Consider the following 11,869-nt stretch of genomic DNA (forward strand, 5'->3'; position numbering starts at 1 on the left):
TTTCATTTAACAAAATGTGCATGTACATGAGTGTGCCTGTTACTTAAAAACATTCTGCAAGGGTACACATAGCAAATAGAAACAGTGATTTTCACTCTGGAAGGGGATTGCAAATTTCAGTTATCTTTCTATCTTTCTCTACTATTTAATTTTTAAAATAACGCAAGCACGTGTTAATTTTTCAATCTGCAAAAACAATAATGTCATTTCTTTTTCAAATGGAGAATTCCAACTCTGAGGACCAGGGGAACCGCCTCTCCAGGGCCCACTGGGAGTTGAGACTGCATAGATAGTGCCTTAGTCCATTTGGGCTGATATAACAGAATGCCTTAGACTGGGTGGCATAAACAACTCACATTTACTTCTCATGGTTCTGGGGGCTGGGAAGTCCAAGATCAAGGTGCCAGTGGATCCAATGTCTGGTGAGGGCCTGCTTTTGGTTCATAGATGGCCATATTCTCACAGTGTCCTCACGTGGTGGAAGGGGCAAGGCAGCTCTCTGGGGTCTCTCTTATAAGTGCACTAATCCTGTGCCCCTATGACCTAATTACCCCCCAATGGCCCTACCTCCTAATACCACCACACCGATGATTAGGTTTCAACATATTATTTTTCGGGTCATATGTTGAAACCATCACAGGCAGCCAGGGCCAGGCTGGGGTTGAGCAGAGGAGTAGGAGGATGAAGGGAGGCCAAGACTTCCCCTGAAGGGCAACCAGAACGCTTCCAACTAGGGAGTTCTTCTCTCCAGTCCCTGGGAGTGTCCAGGCTGAAGCTGGGTGCTGAGGAGGGATGTCCTACAGTGATGGAGGCTGGGCCAGATGCCTCCTAGAACCCCAGGAAGTGTGAAGGTTGAGCCAGTTCACTGAGATACAGGGAGGGCAGGGCACGGACCAGAGTTAGAGGCAGTGGAGGGGCCCACCTCTTTTGACTGCTCCTCTCTTCACCCTCTCTTTCCAGGCTGGTGTCCCCTCAGGCTCCCTCTTGGCCTCACATTCTACACCTTCCTTCTGGGTGTTCTCATTCATGCTCATGACTTCAGCTACCACCTAGATCCTGACCATGCCCTCCTTTCCACACCTGAGCCCATCCTCCAGGATGGCCCCTGTTCCTAAAAGTCATGCTTGGTTATATTACTCTCTTGCCTGAGATCTTCCATGGGCTTCCTTCTGTCTGCAGGAAGGAGTAGAAGGCCTTCTGAACCTGGCTCCAAGCTAAGCCTTCCCCAGTTCCATGCATCTTTTCTTTTGCATAAGCATTTATCTCTCCATAATGCCACCCCTCTCTTGTCTACAAAACAAACTCTTCTTTTTTTTAAGACCCTAAGATCAACCTCCATGGTGAAGCCTTCTTAGTTTCTCCAGGCACCCTATACTCTGTGCTCCCATAATCCTTTGCACACCCCTTGACTACAGGACTCATCACACTTTGCCATTAATAGTATTGATTTGTCTTTGTCTCACTCTCAGTTTGTGAGTTCTGTGAGGCAGATGGCTTATTCACCCCAGCTCCAAGCTCAGGGCCTGCACATAGGGGTGCCCAGAAAGTGCTGGTAGGATGGATAGATGAATGGTTGAGTGAATGGATGGGTGGATAGGTGGATGAATGGATGAACGGTTGGATGGATGGACAGATGAAAGGATGGATGGATGCTTGGATGGATGGATGGATGGATGGATGGATGGATGGATGGATGGATGAATGCATGGATGGATTCCATTGTTCCCTTCAATATATGAACATGTAATTTCTCCCATCTGAAAAAACAAAGCAAGAAACTCCCTTGATTCTACTTCACCTCCCTTTCTTTATAACAAAGGCTCCCACAAGAGTGATCCACTATACCAGTCTGTTTCCTCTTCTCCCACGCTCTCTCGCACCACCTCCAATCAGGCTTTCACTACTCCACCAACACTGTGCTGAAGGAAGTTGCCAGTGACCTCTACATTGCTAAATCTAGTGGCCAGTGTCAGTCATCAGCTTACTTGAACTTGACAACATTTGACACATGCACTTTTTTTGGAAACACATTCTTCTCCTGGCTTCCAGGAACCTTACTCCCTTGGCTTTCCTTCTACCCCAGTGATGGCTCCTTCTCACTCTACATAGCTGGCTACTCCAGATCTCCCCAACCTCAGACCTAGGACTCCTCATCTATTATAACTCCCTTAATGATCCCATTCATTTCATGGCAAATGCCTTACCTCCCCTCAAAATGTGATCCTTGCAGCTCTCCCCATCTGAAGAATCAGCAACTCCATCCTTCCAGGCACTCAGGCCAAAGATCATGGAGCCATCCTTGACTTCTTTCTCTCTCTTACCCACATCCAGCTCCTCAGTATCCCCATGGCTCTACCTTCAAAATGTATTCAGAATCCACCCACTTTTCTCCACCTCCATGGCTACCACTCTGATTCAAGCCACCTGGCTCTTGCCTGCTAACAGTTCACTCCACTGTTGTCCTTCACCCCTACTGTCTCTTCTCAACCCAACCGCCAGTGGTCCTTTTAAAACTTTATTCAGATCGTGTCACTTCTCTGTGCAAAACCTTCCCATGGCTTCTTATCTCACTCACTGTGGAACCTGAGGGCCTCACAGTGACCCTGAAGGCCATACATGATCTCCACCCCCTGCTGCTGTTACCTGTCTGACATCATCTCCAATCTTCTTCCCCTACTGCATCCACACCACTCCTCAATCACACCAGCTCCGCTTCTGTATCACAGAATTGGCATTTATCATGCCTTCTGCCTGGAATGCAACATCCTAGATACACACCTGGCTCATTCCTTCATCTCCTTCAGGTCTGGACTCGAATGTCACCTTCCAGGTAAGGCCCTCTCTGCCTCATCGTTCTCTAGAACACATCACCAGCTGTCACTCTTTAGAGCTTCCCACCTATTTATACATCATTGTCTTCCTCCATTAGACTATTAGCTCTATGAGGGTAGGGGTTATGAGTTTTTCTTCCTGCTGCACCTCTGGTGCCTAGAACAGTGCACATCATGTGGTAGGCTCCTATGTGGATGAGTGAATGAATGATCTTATGAACCCTCACATAGCCCTCATGCAAGTATTGCTCTACTCATGTTTTGGATGAGGAAGCAGAAGCACAGAGAGGTTTAGGGAGCTTCTCAGTGGCACTTGGCTCCAGCGTACATGTTCTAAATACCACGCAATACTATCTGTGGAATGGGGACGATAATAAAATCGCTGCCCTGCAATTCTCATGAGGTTGTTTGGGGCTCACATGAAATGATGCTCATGTATATTCTTTCAAACCATAAAACTGGATACAATGATAACCATTATCATTCTCCCTCCAATGAGAATTAATGTCTTACTGGGGAAGAACTGATATGAAGACCTTATAGATCACCTAGTCTAACCCATGATTGTAAGATGGGCATGAGAGAGACTTAAGTTCAGGACAACTGGGTCACTTCCAGGCATGTGCTGGATGGCTTTAGACAAAAAAGGCTGGGCCGACCTCTCAGACCACTACCTCTGTGTGAGGAGCAGAATCTGTAGGTATTCATCTTTTCACTCATCCATCCATCCTTTCATCCTTCCTTCCATCCATCCATCCAAACATCATTCATCCTTCTATGCATCTATCTACCCTTCCTTCCATCCATCTACTTACCCATTCATCCATCCTTTTATTCTTCCTGCCCTCCATCTTTCCATCTTTCATCCTTCTGTCCATGAGCCATCCATCCTTTCTTCTGTCAGTTCATCTATGCGTCCATCACTTCACTCATCCTTCCACTCATCTATTAATCCTCCCTTTCTTCATTTATCCATTTTTTTCCACCTAATCATTTTCCCAACTGTTCATTTTCCCATGTACCCATCATTTTGCACAGCTCATTTCCTAAGAGCCTGCTGTGTGCCAGGCCCTAAACTCAGAGCTGGTGACACAATAAGACATCCACTCTCCCAGAGCTGAGGGGAGCTTGAACAAGTGCAGAGATAACGTGGGAAAGTACCTAGCGAGGCTCTTGGTGTGCACAAGTGCTTAGGTCCTGGAGCTCTGTTTGTGACTAAGTTGCTTTCCTGAGGCCCCATGCTAGTAAGGACTAGGACTAACTGGAGTGGGAGCTGGCCCCAGAGCCCAAGCTTTGAGTGATAATTCTTCTCGCTCCACCATGCTATCTTTTTCCTGAGAGAATCGCCTGACCACTGTCAGCTGTGGGGAGAAAATGCTAACGAGGGGGAAATGCCAGGGCTGCGTGCAACGAGGGACCCACGCTGGCCATCCTCCTGGTGCCATGATCTCCATGACACGAGTGCTCTCGGCCCAGGGAATAGGCAGGCAGGAGAGGGGATCAGCGAGCCAGCTGGGTGCCAGCAGGCAGGAGGCTGCGTGGGGAAGGGAACAGTTAATTCATTAGTCCTGAGGCCAGCCATGCTTTTCACATTAAGCCCCTTTATCTCCTTGCAATTGCATCTGATCAAGGCAATAGAAAGCAATTTGGTTAAGTGGTTAATTTAATCACGCTGCAGCCGTTCAGAAACCACTTAACGCTTCTGACTGCGATTGGCTCCGCCGTTCTCTGCTTACCTGGAAAGCACGCTTCTTCTAAACACAAGGCTTTCGGGCCCCCAGCAACTCGGTTTGCAGAATGATAAAAATGACAGCACGCCTTCCTAGCTCAGCCCTTTCAGCTTAAAGGTCTGAGAGAGAGGGAACGTGATGAATTCTATGTTCCCCATTTTTTTCCTCCCAACAATTGTATGGGTGTAGGCACACCTTCAGCTCACAGGTGCTGGAACTGCCTCTCAGAGAGATGGACTTCCTTGCCATTCCAAGAATGTCTTATTCCTAAGCCTTCGCCTTCGAGTCAACTGTATCATTTTTAATTACCTCATTTTCGCATATTACTTTTGTAATTAAAATTCTTTCCATTATACTCCCCAGCCCCCTGAGTTTTCCATTTTATTTCATAATTACTCAGCAATTTGCTACCCTCTCCACCCACGGCCACCAAGGTCAGGCCCATATGACTTTGTGCCAGACGACTGCCACCCCTATCCTGCCCCTACCGTCTCGCTGTCCCTATCTTGATGTCCTCTACCTGTTTGCTGTATTACTGCCTGCAGGTCTTTCTAAAAAGCTGATCTGGCCAAGGCTTTCCCCTGCTGAAAACCCCAGTGGCTCCCATCACCCACAAGGGCACCAGAGCCCCCAAGGGATGGTGAAGTGACCAGGGAGGCTCCAGGGCTGCCTTTCTGTGAGATTTACTCTGAACTTAGCTCCCTGGGTGCACAGTACAGGACACCATCATTGCCACTGCTGTGTTCTGTTTCTCCTTGGCTCAGAATCTGCCCACAGCTTCCCACTACCTACAGGATAAAGTCTAAGCACGTTGGGGTTGCATTCAAAGCCCTTCACACTTCAACCCTCACCTGCCTTCCCTCCCACTCAAAAGGCCCTCACCATTTCCAAAACAAAACATGCACTTTCAGCCTCAAACTTAGCAATCTCCTTCCTACCACAGGGCCTTTGCACATGCCCTTTCTTCTGTCCAGATCCCCATTCCTCACACTCTTCCCTGGAATTCAGCTCCCCAGCCTGCCCGTCAGTGGCTCTCCCCATGACTGGCCACTTCTCACACTTTAGGTCTCGGTTTCAGACTCATCTCCTCACAAAGTTTGTCTTAGGTCAGGGTCACTTACACTAAACCCTGACCTGGTGATTCTCGGGTGAGTGATTTATTAAGAAGTGCTATGTGGTGGAGATGTTGGGAAGGGGCTGGGGAAAACAGGACAGGCAAAGGGGAGAAGCCGAGCAAGCGTGGGATCTCAGCCCAAGTCCCAGACTCAGCCTGACCCCATGGAAAGCTCTGGGGAGGAAATTAGATCTCAGGTTTTGTTTTGTTTTCCTGGAGACAAGAGTCTCACTCTGTCACTGGGGCTGGAGTACAGTGGTGTGATCACGGCTCACTGCAGCCTCCACCTCTGGGCTCATTCTATCCTCCCACCTCAGCCTTCTGAGTGGCTGGGACTACAGGCACATGCCACTACACTCAGCTAATTTTTTAAATTTTTTGTAGTGATGGGTTTTGATCATGTTGCCCAGGCTGGTCTCAAACTCCTGGGCTCAAGCAATCTGCCTGCCTCGGCCTCCTGAAGTGCTGGGATTACAGGCGTGAGCCACTGCACCTGGTTCGTATTTTTTCTGGACTCCAGGCAAGGGACCTATTGGGCATTCATATTCCTGTAGCAGTCAGTCAGCAGCCTCCCTGGAGAAGACGTGCAAAGAGTGCTGAGCTGCAGTGTACTCAGCTGAAAACTGGGGCTCTGTAATTAAATAAGAAAGGGAGATGGATGTTAGGTTAGGCAGTTCATAGGGTCTGCCACAGTCACGATCATTAGATAGTGTTTTGGAGGTTCTGGTCACTAAGCAGACATAAAACAATCGTAAAAGTTACAGCTCTCAGAAAGGAATAGACACAGTAACCTTACCTGAAGGTAGTGTAACTTACGTGTCCAGTGAATCTCTGAGGGGAGCGGCCTCTTCAAAAAGATATTGTAGAATCTCTGGGGAACGGATGATTGGAAAATGCTGACTGAAGGAGGTAAGAGAAAATGTGAATACTGAACAAATGAAATAGCAGTAAAGTTCTGTGTTTTAAAATTTAAAATGTTTACCTTTATTTAAATTTTATCTTTTAAATAAAGATAAAAATACAGTTTTTAAAAGTTGGAAAAACCGGGCATGGTGGTGCATTCCTGTAGTTCCAGCTACTCGGGAGGCTGATGCAGGAGGATCGTTTCAGCTCAGGAGTTTGAGGCTGCAGGGAGCCGTGATTGCCCCACTGCACTCCAGCCTGGGGGACAGAGTGAGACCCTGTCTCTTAAAAAAATGTTGAAAAAAAGAAATGAGCATAACCTAATATGAAAATATAAAAAGACAATAATTAAGATGATGTAGCAGTGGTGTGTGGGATTAAACAGATAAATGGCCACAGTGGCATCACTGAGGCAGACTCTAATGGATGGTTTGCAGCTGTAAGGGACCCTACAGAGACACTTGAAGAGAGGCAAAGCAAAAAAAAAAAAAAAAAAAAAAAGCACAGGTGTAGGGCTTTCAAGAACACTACTTGGAGTCAGGAGACCTGGGCTGAAATCCTGGGGACCAGCTGCGGACCCTGAGATGTCATGTACATGACATGTACATTACATCATGGGCATGACATGATGTATCTAAGCCTTGATTTTCCCCTCCATATAATAGGGACACTCATATCTGACTGTTGGAAGATGATGAAAGAACTTTTGATGGTAAAAAAGAAAAAATTATACTCATGACAAATGACAAGTATTTTGGCGTAAGGGTCTGAATTTGCGAGGTTAAGAAAAGCCAAACTTCCTATTACCAGCAGACAGTAGACTTTTCATTCATTCATTCTTTTTTTTGGTGGGGCACAGGGTCTTGCTCTGTCACCCAGACTGGAGGCTGTGACACAACCATGTCTCACTGCAGCTTTGACCTCCTGAGCCGAAGCAATCCTCCCCACTCAGCGTTCCAAGTAGCTGGGACTACAGGTGGGAACCACCACGCTAGGCTAATTTTTAAATGTTTTGTAGAGACAAGGTCTTGCTATGCTGCCCAGTCTGGTCTTGAATTCCTGGCCTCAAGCAGTCCTCCAGCCTCAGCTTCCCAAAGTGCCGGGATTATATGTGTAAGCCACCATGCCTGGCCGACAGTAGACTTTTCTGAAACTCAATCTGAAAATCCGTATCTTTTAAATTTCGTACATAGTTCATTTACCTTTATTGTGATTAGTCATAGTTTGGATTTGTATTTAACTCTTTATTTTAGGTTTTCCATTTACCTGGCTATTTCGTCTTTTTCCTTCTTTAATGTTGTATATTGGATTGATCAGGTTTTCTTAATTCCTCTTTTTTTCCTCTACCAGTATAAAGTTATGCATTCTGATTTTCTTTGTTAGTGGTTACTCTTAAAATTTTAACACATTTGATTTAATAAACCCTAAGGTTAACCAAGATTTCTCTTTCATCCCAAATAATAAAAAGGCCTTAAAGTGTTTGCCTTCAGTATCTACCCTCTTGTCTTACATGTTATTGTCAACCAGAGTTTTTATGCTTAAACTTCTTCAAATTAATCATATTTATGATTGTGGTTCCCCATAGTGAATATTTATTTAAATTTATCCATGTTTACCAATTTATTTGATCAAGATTTCTTTGAATAACTAATTCCTTCCTTAAGATTGGGTTTTCTTTTTTTCTCTAGCTCGTTCTTTAGTAGTGCTTAACATGGATTAGTGATGGTGACTCTCTCAGCCTTTATATCACCCTCTTTTTTTTTTTTTTTTTTTTTTTTTTGGGATGGTTGGTGCTTGCCAACTGGAAACAGTGATGTGACTCAATCACTGCAACTCATTTTGCCTCAGCCTCCCAAGTAGCTAGGATTACAGGTGCCTGCCACCACGCCTGGCTAATTTTTATATTTTTAGTGGAGACAGGGTTTTACCATGTTGGCCAGGCTGGTCTCAAACTCCTGACCTCAGGTGATCCACCCACCTCGGCCTCCCAAAGTTACCCTCATTTTTGAATTCATGCATATGCTGGCTGGTAGTTATGTCCTCCAGCACTTCAAAATCTGATTAGCATATTACTCCATTATCCTCTGGATTCCATTGCTGTGATTGAGAGTTTGTTGTTCCTTTGTAGACAATTTGTCTTTTCTGAGTCTTTAAGATCTCTTCTACTTTAGGGATGTAAAGTTTCTCTAAACTATATCTAATTGTGGAATCATTTATTTTTATCCTGTTCAAGACTCATTGTGCTTCTTCAACTCCAGGTTTTATATCCTTCCTCTATAAGTAATGGCTGGGAATTTTCCCCAGTACAAGGAAAATTCCCAGCCATGACTTCTTCCAATATTACCTTACCCCTGTTCCTGTATTTTATCCTTCTCTTTTTATCCCCCAGGCCTCTGAATTTTTCCTTCATATTCTCCATGTCTTTAACTTGTTCATGTTTTAGCTTCTCTTTATGTCAAGTTTCTTTTCCTATTGTACAGAGATGAGCACCCTCCGTGCCCACCAACTGCTTTTCTGAGTCACCCCTGACGCAGGGCGAGGATCTCCCAAGCCCAGCCCCAGAAGGGACCAGTGGCTCCTGAGGCCCCGGATGCTGGTGTTGAGCTGCTCGGGGAGTGGAAGACTCGGAAGCAGGAGGTGAGTGCTCCTTTTTCCAGGCTGCCTCAACCCTGGGCCTACAGGCATGAGCAGAGGGCCCAGCAGGTTCCAGCCACATCGGAGACCTGAAGGGAGGAGATGCTTCCCTGGAGCCTTGACAGAGGCCACCTGGGTCCCCTTCCCTCCTGCACCAGGGAAAGCTCCAGAGCCCCTTTGCCATGGCCCAGAGTGAAGCACAGACCATGACCACACATCCTAGTTCCCCTCTGCTGGCTCCAAAGTCAGGGCCAGGCTCCAGGCGTGTTTGCCTCTCCGCTGTTCTTCTCTACCTCCCTGTGCTTGCCCCACCCTTTATCTTAAAATAAGGCTGACCTTATCTCAGTCATCACGGTATGATGGAGTGTTTTACTGTGCTCTGGGCTCTGTGCAAAGAGTGAGGTGGGGGCTGTCTGCCTTACTTTACTTATAGGAAGACTCAGAGAGGTTGGGTTATTTGCCCATGTTTACACAGCAGACAAGTGGCAGGGTTGGGATTTAGAACCACACACCCAACCACTGGACAAATGGTCCCTGAGGACACCAGGCCAGAGGCGGAAAGGAGCCTCCCGCAGCTGGTGAGGGCAGAGAAAGAACTCGAATCCAGTCTCCCAACCCCAGTATTTGTGTGTTGCGGGTAATCGAGCCAATTCAATGGAGGCGGACCCTGCTTTATGCAACTCTGCTGTGACCCAATCCTTCCCCATGGGGCAAAACCAGAAGGTGGCTGGCTCTTCAAGCTGCTGAAGCGTCCTGCAGGTTTTGTTAAATAGCAGCTCCCCCTAGTGCACTGAAAAATGACAGAATTGATTATCCAAGAGGGGAAAAGAGCGGAGAGAGAAGGGGAGATGTGAGGGGAGAGAAGGAATGAAGAAAAGGAAAGGAAAGAGAAGGGAAAAAAAGCTGTGAATTGTTCTCAGGGAGCTCTGCTGCTGCCCTCTCTGGAGTTATTGAAGAAGAGAACCAGCATTCACTGGGGCCTTAGGAACAAATGTTCCAGTCAATGTGACCAGGAGGCAGGTGGATCTAAACCTTATGGGGAAATCTGCAACCCAGGTGGGCTTCCCAAGCTCCATTCCTGAGTGCCCGGTTAAGGGTCCAACAGTGGTTGTGCAGGGAGCTGGGGCCTCCTTGTACTGGGTAGACCCATTGTCTTCGGTTATTGAGTTGGAGAGGCTGGGCTGAGTTTATTGCTGCTAAGCAGAGATGTCCCTGGAGGCCGTATTAGTCACTGATTCCAGAAAGCAGCCCCACAGAAGAGCTTTGAGACCTCATGGTTCATCTCCCTTACTCCCTTCCCCATGTAACAGACAAAAACACTGTGTTCAGGCCAGGTGCAGTGGCTCACACCTTAATCCCAGCACTTTGGGAGGCCAAGGTGGGTGGATCACCTGAGGTCAGGAGTTCGAGACCAGCCTGGCCAACATGGTGAAACCTCGTCTCTACTAAAAATATTTTTTAAAATGGATGTGGTTGTGGGCATCTGTAATCCCAGCTACTCGGGCAGGAGAATTGCTTGAACCTGGGAGGCTGAGGTTGCACCGAGCTGAGATTGCACCATTGCACTCCAGCCTGGGTGATGAGAGTGAAACTCCATCTCAAAAAACAAAACAAAACAGACAAAAAAAACCCCACTGTTCCACCCCAAATGGCGTATATAGTGGGTCAGTAACAGAGCTGGTCTGTTGACTCCCATCCCTAGTGTCCCTAACTCTTTTCCAAACCCTCTTTAAGGGAAATTCACACTGACTGACAGTCTTCTCAGTACACTTCCTCTTTGGGTTGTCAAAACAGCTCTCAGTCTGACTACCAGTTTGCAGGAAATACAAGGGACAAGGAAGGCTAAATGACACTATAAAAATGCAAATAGCAAAATGCAAAGAACTCTACAGGACAAATGACCCAGTTTCATCCAGAAATGTATTGCAAGAGAAGAAGTGAGGGAAGGATAACAAATGGATTAACAGAGATTAAGAGACATGCTATCTCAGATTATGTGAGCTGCAATAACAAAATTCCTGAGACTAGGTACATTGTAAACAACCAAAATTTATTTTCTCACAGTTCTGGACACTGGGAAGTCCAAGATCCAGGCACTGGCAGATTTGGTGTCTGGTGAAGGCTGCTCTCTGCTTCCAAATGGCACCTTCTTGCTATATCCTCCAGAGAGGAGGAAGGCTGTGTTCTCACAGGAAGACGTTGGAAGGGTAAAAAGAATGAACCTTAGTTCCCTCCAGCCTTTTAATAAGGTCATTAATCCCATTCATGAAGGCAGAGCCCTCCTGACTTAATCACCTCCTAAGGGCTCCACTGTTAAATACTGTCACACTGGAGCCGGCCACAGTGGCTCACCACCAGAATCCCAGCAGTTTGGGAGGCTGAGGCAGGTGGATGGCTTAAGATCAGGAGCTCAAGACTGTCCTGGGCAACACAATGAGACCTCTGTCTGTACAAAAATAAAAATAAAATTTAAAAAGTTAGCTAGGTATGGTGGTGCTTGCCTGTGATCCCAGCTACTTGGGAGGCTGAGATGGGAGGATCGCTTGAGCTCAGAAGGTTGAGGTTGCAGTAAGCCATGATTGCACCACCATGCTCTAGCCTGGGTGACAGAGCAATACTCTGTCTCAATAGGTAAATAAATACATAAATGTAAATAA

The sequence above is a fragment of the Hylobates moloch genome, unplaced genomic scaffold, assembly GCF_009828535.3.
Source record: "Hylobates moloch isolate HMO894 unplaced genomic scaffold, HMol_V3 SCAFFOLD_16, whole genome shotgun sequence".
In the NCBI taxonomy this organism is placed as follows: domain Eukaryota; kingdom Metazoa; phylum Chordata; class Mammalia; order Primates; family Hylobatidae; genus Hylobates; species Hylobates moloch.